The following is an 8,005-nucleotide window of genomic DNA, read 5'->3' on the forward strand; positions in this document are numbered from 1 at the left end:
ATTCTGACAAACTCCAAGCATTGCTTATGCAAGAATGGGCTGCCATCAGTAAGGATGTGGCCCAGAGGTTAATTGACAGCATGCCAGGGCGAATTGCAGAGGTCTTGAAAAAGAAGGGTCAACACCGCAAATATGGACTCTTTGCATCAACTTCATGTAATTCTCAATAAAAGCCTGACACTTATGAAATGCTTGTAATTATACTTCAGTATTCCATAGTAACATCTGACAAAAATATCTAAAGACACTGAAGCAGCAAACTTTCTGGTGATTAATATTTGTGTCATTCTCATAACTTTTGGCCACGACTGTACTACAGCAAATCCTACATGTTTTTTTTAACCTGTACTTTGATCTATATAAGCAGAACCATCAACGAACAGCACCATGTCAGAGTCAAGCAGAGGTTCATCAAACAAGTTGTAAGGGGTGCGTAATCGGTGGCAGGGAAGTCAGACGCAGGAGAGCAGAACTTGGTAATAGCCGGAGCAGTTTAATAGCATAACCCACAGCATAAAAATAACAAGATAAGTTGGGTACAAAAACCCCATTGCGCACCAAACAACACGTGCACAAGCACTTACAATAAACAATCCCACACAAAGACATGGGGGGAACAGAGGGTTAAATACACAACAAATGATTGAAGGAATTGAAACCAGGTGTGAGGAAAAACAAGACAAAACACATGGAAAATGAAAAGTGGATCGATGATGGCTAGAAGACCGGCGACGCCGACCGCCGAGTGCCGCCCGAACAAGGAGAGGACACGACTTCGGCGGAAGTCATGACACAAGTCTTTGTCCAGTATACATTTCTGTGCTGTCCCGATGCCCATGTCATTGTTACTGATGATTTGCTCAGGGACCCCGAACAACTTGTACAGGTTAGCCTAAACAGTGAGCTCCAGTATCTATTAGAAATGGTAGGCCATATCCATTAACATTAAGAGTAACCATTGGCTCTTCTCTTCCATCATTGAATTTGTACTGGGGACACATAATAGATGATTGTCGCTGAACCACCTCTTCAAAACAAAATAACTAGTATTTAACTCATAACCGGCCACCCCCGTACGATAGGGTAGCCTCAGACAGCCTCGTCAAGGCACCACTGCAAAATCATCCTACCACTCTGGAGTACTACATTTATCCATCAATCATTCATTCCATTCATCATATATTGACAGCATGCATTTCACCAATAGCCAGTTAAGTAATTTCTCCAATCTAGAATTCGACTATGTCATATTCAAAGTGTATGTATATATTTTAGAGTGAGTGAGGTGCCACTTACTTGTTAGAGGGAAACCACACCAGTGAATGCCTATTAATTACAGACTTAGATTAAACAGGTGTCTGCTTACCTTGTTTAATTTGGAGCTCTGGCACCATGCTGTAGAATCTCCTCCAACTGGGGTGGACACTCACTCCTGGCTAGGTCGCCAAATGTTGGGGTAGGTTCCTTGTCAATCATTGGCTTATTGGTGAAATCAGCAATCAGACAATAGCTTCTTTAAGTAAATCAATCAAACCTTTATTAATGCAATTGCAGACAGAAGTTGACAACGGAAACACAGCACACATGTTTCAGAGTAAGTTCTGCAAAATAAAAAAGGTAAAAGTTGGTTTAATATGCTTTCAGTTAACCCCTAGTGATGTACCTGCCTACGTCAACACCTTCTACTCATGAGACCAAGCCCATGCATATACAGTTATACAAACTTGCAGGAGAGAACAGTAGTCCAGTGTTTTCTAAGGGCTCAGCAGTAATTTTCCATTCTCGTGTGGCTTACAGTGGTATGTCTGACTTGTCTCTTTACTCCCCTGCAGGGTTATGTGTCTATGTATCTCTTTTAGTCTTGAGGCGCTTTCTCACAGACACCCTGTTTTGACTGCAATAACTCACACATCTCTCAGACCGTTTCTTATAAGAGGCAGAGACTAGAAAATAACTGTAGAACAGTATTAACCTTCCTGGGATATGTGGGACGGTAGCGTCCCACCTGGCCAACATAGAGTGAAAATGCAGAGCGCCAAATTCAAATAAATTACTATAAAAATTAAACTTTCATGAAATCACACATTCAATATACCAAATTAAAGCTACACTTGTTGTGAATCCAGCCAACATGTCAGATTTCAAAAATGCTTTACGGCGAAAGCAAACAATGCTATTATCTGAGGATAGCACCCCAGCTTACAATCACAGACCATCATATTTCAACCCTCCCGACGCGACACGAAACGCAGAAATAAAGATATAATTCATGCCTTACCTTTGACGAGCTTCTTCTGTTGGCACTCCAATATGTCCCATAAACATCACAAATGGTCCTTTTGTTCGATTAATTCCGTCGATATATATCCAAAATGTCCATTTATTTGGCGCGTTTGATCCAGAAAAACACTGGTTCCAACTTGCACAACGTGACTACAAAATATCTCAAAAGTTACCTGTAAGCTTTGTCCAAACATTTCAAACTACTTTTGTAATACAACTTTAGGTATTTTTGTACGTAAATAATTGATCAAATTGAAGACGGGATGATCTGTGTTCAATACCGGAGGAAAACAATGTGTGGCATGCTTTCTGGTCACGCGCCTCTAACAAACAGTACACTTCACTGGAGCCTCATTCTGAACATGGCTCTGGGCACGCTTTTCATCCAAACGTGAAAATGCTGCCCCCTATCCGAGAGGAGTTAAACCTTATAATGCGTATATTGCTAATCTGTGGTCCAGGACCCTATAAATGAATGAACCATGAATCCAAGATGGCGTAGCAGTCGGACGTGTGTTTGTCTTGTCCCGTCTTATCCCGCGTAAATAGTCCTCGTATTTTTCGTATGCATTTCGTATATATTTTAATTTCACTTTCCATTTAGGAACTGAATATACATTATATACAACTGAATATACATTCCGCCTCACCCAATGTGGTACGGATCTGCTAATTTTTTTTATACTTTAGAACCGTAACCCCAATCAGAAGCTAGCCAGATAACTAGCTACTAGCTAGTAGTCAGTTAGCCACTGCTGCGGTCTTCACCCTTAACTCGGACACCAGCCAGCTTCAGCTCGGGCCAATACCTGCCAGTCTGCAAGCGCGATATCAACCCAGAGCATATAGGACTGCTTTTTCTCTACCACATCACCGGATTTTTTTTCTACTTCATCACCAGATTTCAGCCGCAGGCTCTGGACATTTGCACCTTGATTTCGCAGCTAGCTAGCTGCAAACCGTGTGACTATTGGCTTACGTCGATCCCGGAGCAAACTTAAATTATTCCGGAGCTAGCCAGCTGAGGAGTTCCATCAGCCATTCCTGGGCTACAGTCACCTATCCCGGACCCGTTTTTTTTTGTTTTGTTTTTTTGCTGCAGATACGGAGCCCCACCGGGCCTTCACGACTGACTGCCGACGTTATCTGCCCGAGGGAGTTATCCAACTGGCACCTCCGTCGCGACGTTACCTGAACGCTCATCTGGGGCCCGCTAATCGTTAGCTGTCTTATCAGCTGCTATCTGAATAAGTATATCGGACAATTTTTTTCTTGGGTCACTATATCTATTTTGCCAATTGGATTGATCCCCTCTTCCACACGGAACCCCACTAATCTACCGACGGAAACGCACGAGGTGTCTAAAAAAATAGACCTCCATCCTATGCTATCTTGCTACCGATAGCCATCTACCCGGCCAGCTGTCTGGATCGCCATGACCCCAACCAACCTCTACTCACTGGACCCTTATTGATCACTCGATTAAGCATGCCTCTCCTTAATGTAAATATGCCTTGTCTATTGCTGTTCTGGTTAGTGTTTACTGGCTTATTTCACTGTAAAGCCTCTAGCCCTGCTCACTATACCATATCCAACCTTTCAGTTCCACCACCCACATATGCGATGACATCACCTGGTTTCAATGATGTTTCTAGAGACAATATCTCTCTCATCATCACTCAATACCTAGGTTTACCTCCACTGTATTCACATCCTACCATACCTTTGTCTGTACATTATTCCTTGAAGCTATTTTATCGCCCCCAGAAACGTCCTTTTACTCTCTGTTCTAGACGTTCTAGACGACCAATTCTCATAGCTTTTAGCCGTACCCTTATCCTACTCCTCCTCTGTTCCTCTGGTGATGTAGAGGTGAATCCAGGCCCTGCAGTACCTAGCTCCACTCCTATTCCCCAGGCGCTCTCTTTTGATGACTTCTGTAACCGTAATAGCCTTGGTTTCATGCATGTTAACATTAGAAGCCTCCTCCCTAAGTTTGTTTTGTTCACTGCTTTAGCACACTCTGCCAACCCGGATGTTTTAGCCATGTCTGAATCCTGGCTTAGAAAGACCACCAAAAATTCTGACATTTTCATCCCCAACTACAAGATTTTCAGACAAGATAGAACGGCCAAAGGGGGCGGTGTTGCAATCTACTGCAAAGATTGCCTGCAGAGTTCTGTTTTACTATCCAGGTCTGTTCCCAAACAATTTGAACTTCTACTTTTAAAAATCCACCTCTCTAAAAACAAGTCTCTCACCGTTGCCGCCTGCTATAGACCACCCTCTGCCCCCAGCTGTGCTCTGGACACCATATGTGAACTGATTGCCCCCCATCTATCTTCAGAGCTCGTGCTGCTAGGCTACCTAAATTGAAACATGCTTAACACCCCAGCCATCCTACAATCTAAGCTTGATGCCCTCAATCTCACACAAATTATCAATGAACCTACCAGGTACCACCCCAATTCCGTAAACACTGGTACCCTCATAGATATCATCCTAACCAACTTGCCCTCCAAATACACCTCTGCTGTTTTCAACCAAGATCTCAGCGATCACTGCCTCATTGCCTGCATCCGTAATGGGTCAGCGGTCAAACGACCTCCACTCATCACTGTCAAACGCTCCCTGAAACACTTCAGCGAGCAGGCCTTTCTAATCGACCTGGCCGAGGTATCCTGGAAGGATATTGATCTCATCCCGTCAGTAGAGGATGCCTGGATATTTTTTTTAAATGCCTTCCTCACCATCTTGAATAAGCATGCCCCATTCAAGAAATTTAGAACCAGGAACAGATATAGCCCTTGGTTCTCTCCTGACCTGACTGCCCTTAACCAACAGAAAAACATCCTATGGCGTTCTGCATTAGCATCGAACTGCCCCCGTGATATGCAACTTTTCAGGGAAGCTAGAAACCAATATACACAGGCAGTTAGAAAAGCCAAGGCTAGCTTTTTCAAGCAGAAATTTGCTTCCTGCAACACAAATTCAAAAAAGTTCTGGGACACTGTAAAGTCCATGGAGAATAAGAACACCTCCTCCCAGCTTCCAACTGCACTGAAGATAGGAAACACTGTCACCACCGACAAATCCACTATAATTGAGAATTTCAATAAGCATTTTTCTACGGCTGGCCATGCTTTCCACCTGGCTACCCCTACCCCGTTCAACAGCACTGCACCCAAGCCTTCCCCATTTCTCCTTCTCCCAAATCCAGTCAGCTGATGTTCTGAAAGAGCTGCAAAATCTGGACCCCTACAAATCAGCCGGGCTAGACAATCTGGACCCTTTCTTTCTAAAATTATCTTCCGAAATTGTTGCAACCCCTATTACTAGCCTGTTCCATCGCTCTTTTGTGTCGTCTGAGATTCCCAAAGATTGGAAAGCAGCTGCGGTCAAACTGCTACAGACCTCTGTATCTATCCTACCCTGTCTTTCTAAGGTCTTCAAAAGCCAAGTCAACAAACAGATTACCGACCATTTCGAATCCCACCGCACCTTCTCCGCTATGCAATCTGGTTTCAGAGCTGGTCATGGGTGCACCTCAGCCACGCTCAAGGTCCTAAACGATATCTTAACCACCATCGATAAGAAACAATACTGTGCAGCCGTATTCATTTACCTGGCCAAGGCTTTCGACTCTGTCAATCACCACATCCTCATCGGCAGACTCGATAGCCTTGGTTTCTCAAATGATTGCCTCGCCTGGTTCACCAACTACTTCTCTGATAGAGTTCAGTGTGTCAAATCGGAGGGCCTGTTGTCCGGGCCTCTGGCAGTCTCTATGGGGGTGCCACAGGGTTCAATTCTTGGGCCGACTCTCTTCTCTGTATACATCAATGATGTTGCTCTTGCTGCTGGTGAGTCTCTGATCCACCTTTACGCAGACGACACCATTCTGTATACTTCTGGCCCTTCTTTGGACACTGTGTTAACAACCCTCCAGACGAGCTTCAATGCCATACAACTCTCCTTCCGTGGCCTCCAACTGCTCTTAAATACAAGTAAAACTAAATGCATGCTCTTCAACCGATCGCTGCCTGCACCTGCCCGCCCGTCCAGCATCACTACTCTGGACGGTTCTGACTAGAATATGTGGACAACTACAAATACCTAGTTGTCTGGTTAGACTGTAAACTCTCCTTCCAGACTTACATCAAACATCTCCAATCCAAAGTTAAATCTAGAATTGGCTTCCTATTTCGCAACAAAGCATCCTTCACTCATGCTGCCAAACATACCTTCGTAAACCTGACCATCCTACTGATCCTCGACTTCGGCGATGTCATTTACAAAATAACCTCCAATACCCTACTCAATAAATTGGATGCAGTCTATCACAGTGCCATCCGTTTTGTCACCAAAGCCCCAAATACTACCCACCACTGCGACCTGTACGCTCTCGTTGGCTGGCCCTCGCTTCATACTCGTCGCCAAACCCACTGGCTCCAGGTCATCTACAAGACCCTGCTAGGTAAAGTCCCCCCTTATCTCAGCTCGCTGGTCACCATAGCAGCACCCACCTGTGGCATGCGCTCCAGCAGGTATATCTCTGGTCACCCCCAAAGCCAATTCCTCAATTGGCCGCCTCTCCTTCCAGTTCTCTGCTGACAATGACTGGAACGAACTACAAAAATCTCTGAAACTGGAAACACTTATCTCCCTCACTAGCTTTAAGCACCAGCTGTCAGAGCAGCTCTCAGATTACTGCACCTGTACATAGCCCAAACAACTACCTCTTCCCCTACTGTATTTATTTATTTATTTATTCTGCTCCTTTGCACCCCTTTTTTCTATTTCTACTTTGCACATTCTTTCACTGCAAATCTACCATTCCAGTGTTTTACTTGCTATATTGTATTTACTTCGCCACCATGGCCTTTTTTTTGCCTTTACCTCCTTATCTCACCTCATTTGCTCACATTGTATATAGACTTATTTTTCTACTGTATTATTGACAGTATGTTTGTTTTACTCCATGTGTAACTCTGTGTTGTTGTATGTGTCGAACTGCTTTGCTTTATCTTGGCCAGGTCGCAATTTTAAATGAGAACTTGTTCTCAACTTGCCTACCTGGTTAAATAAAGGTGAAATAAAATAAATAAAATAAAAGATGGGTGAGAATTTTTTTTAAATCCATTTTGAATTCAGGCTGTAACACAAATGTGGAATAAGTCAAGGGGTATGAATACTTTATGTAGGCACTGTAGATTCCACGCCACAATAAGTTGACAATTACATTAAAACAACGTTGATTTAACCTGTTTGTGCCCAGTTGGTACTGTGATGAGAATGACAAATGAAATCATATTTTTCCATTTTCATAAACAGTATTTGTAACACCAACCAGAGGTGATTGGCTTCTCTTATCTTGCTTCTATGGCTGTACAGCTCTACAGAAACAATGCAAATTTTAGGCTTACGTGACATCATTAAGTAGAACTTTTGCATCAAAAGCACTGCCAAAGCAAAATTAATTCCCAAGCATTTAAATCAACATCAGCACAACTATCGCATGATTATGACCTAATTGTTAGACCTAAGTGGATATGTTATAATGTTCTTTCTTAGAATGGGAATGTAACTTGCTGCAAAGCAGCTGTTGCCAAAGGCAGGCGAGATACAAACATTTTTACACAATTGGACTTGAGAATACAAATGTATTCACTTTCGATATAACCTATTACGACTATTACATAGGGAGTTATTGCACAGTGAA

The sequence above is a fragment of the Salvelinus alpinus genome, chromosome 27, assembly GCF_045679555.1.
Source record: "Salvelinus alpinus chromosome 27, SLU_Salpinus.1, whole genome shotgun sequence".
NCBI classification, from domain to species: Eukaryota; Metazoa; Chordata; class Actinopteri; order Salmoniformes; family Salmonidae; genus Salvelinus; species Salvelinus alpinus.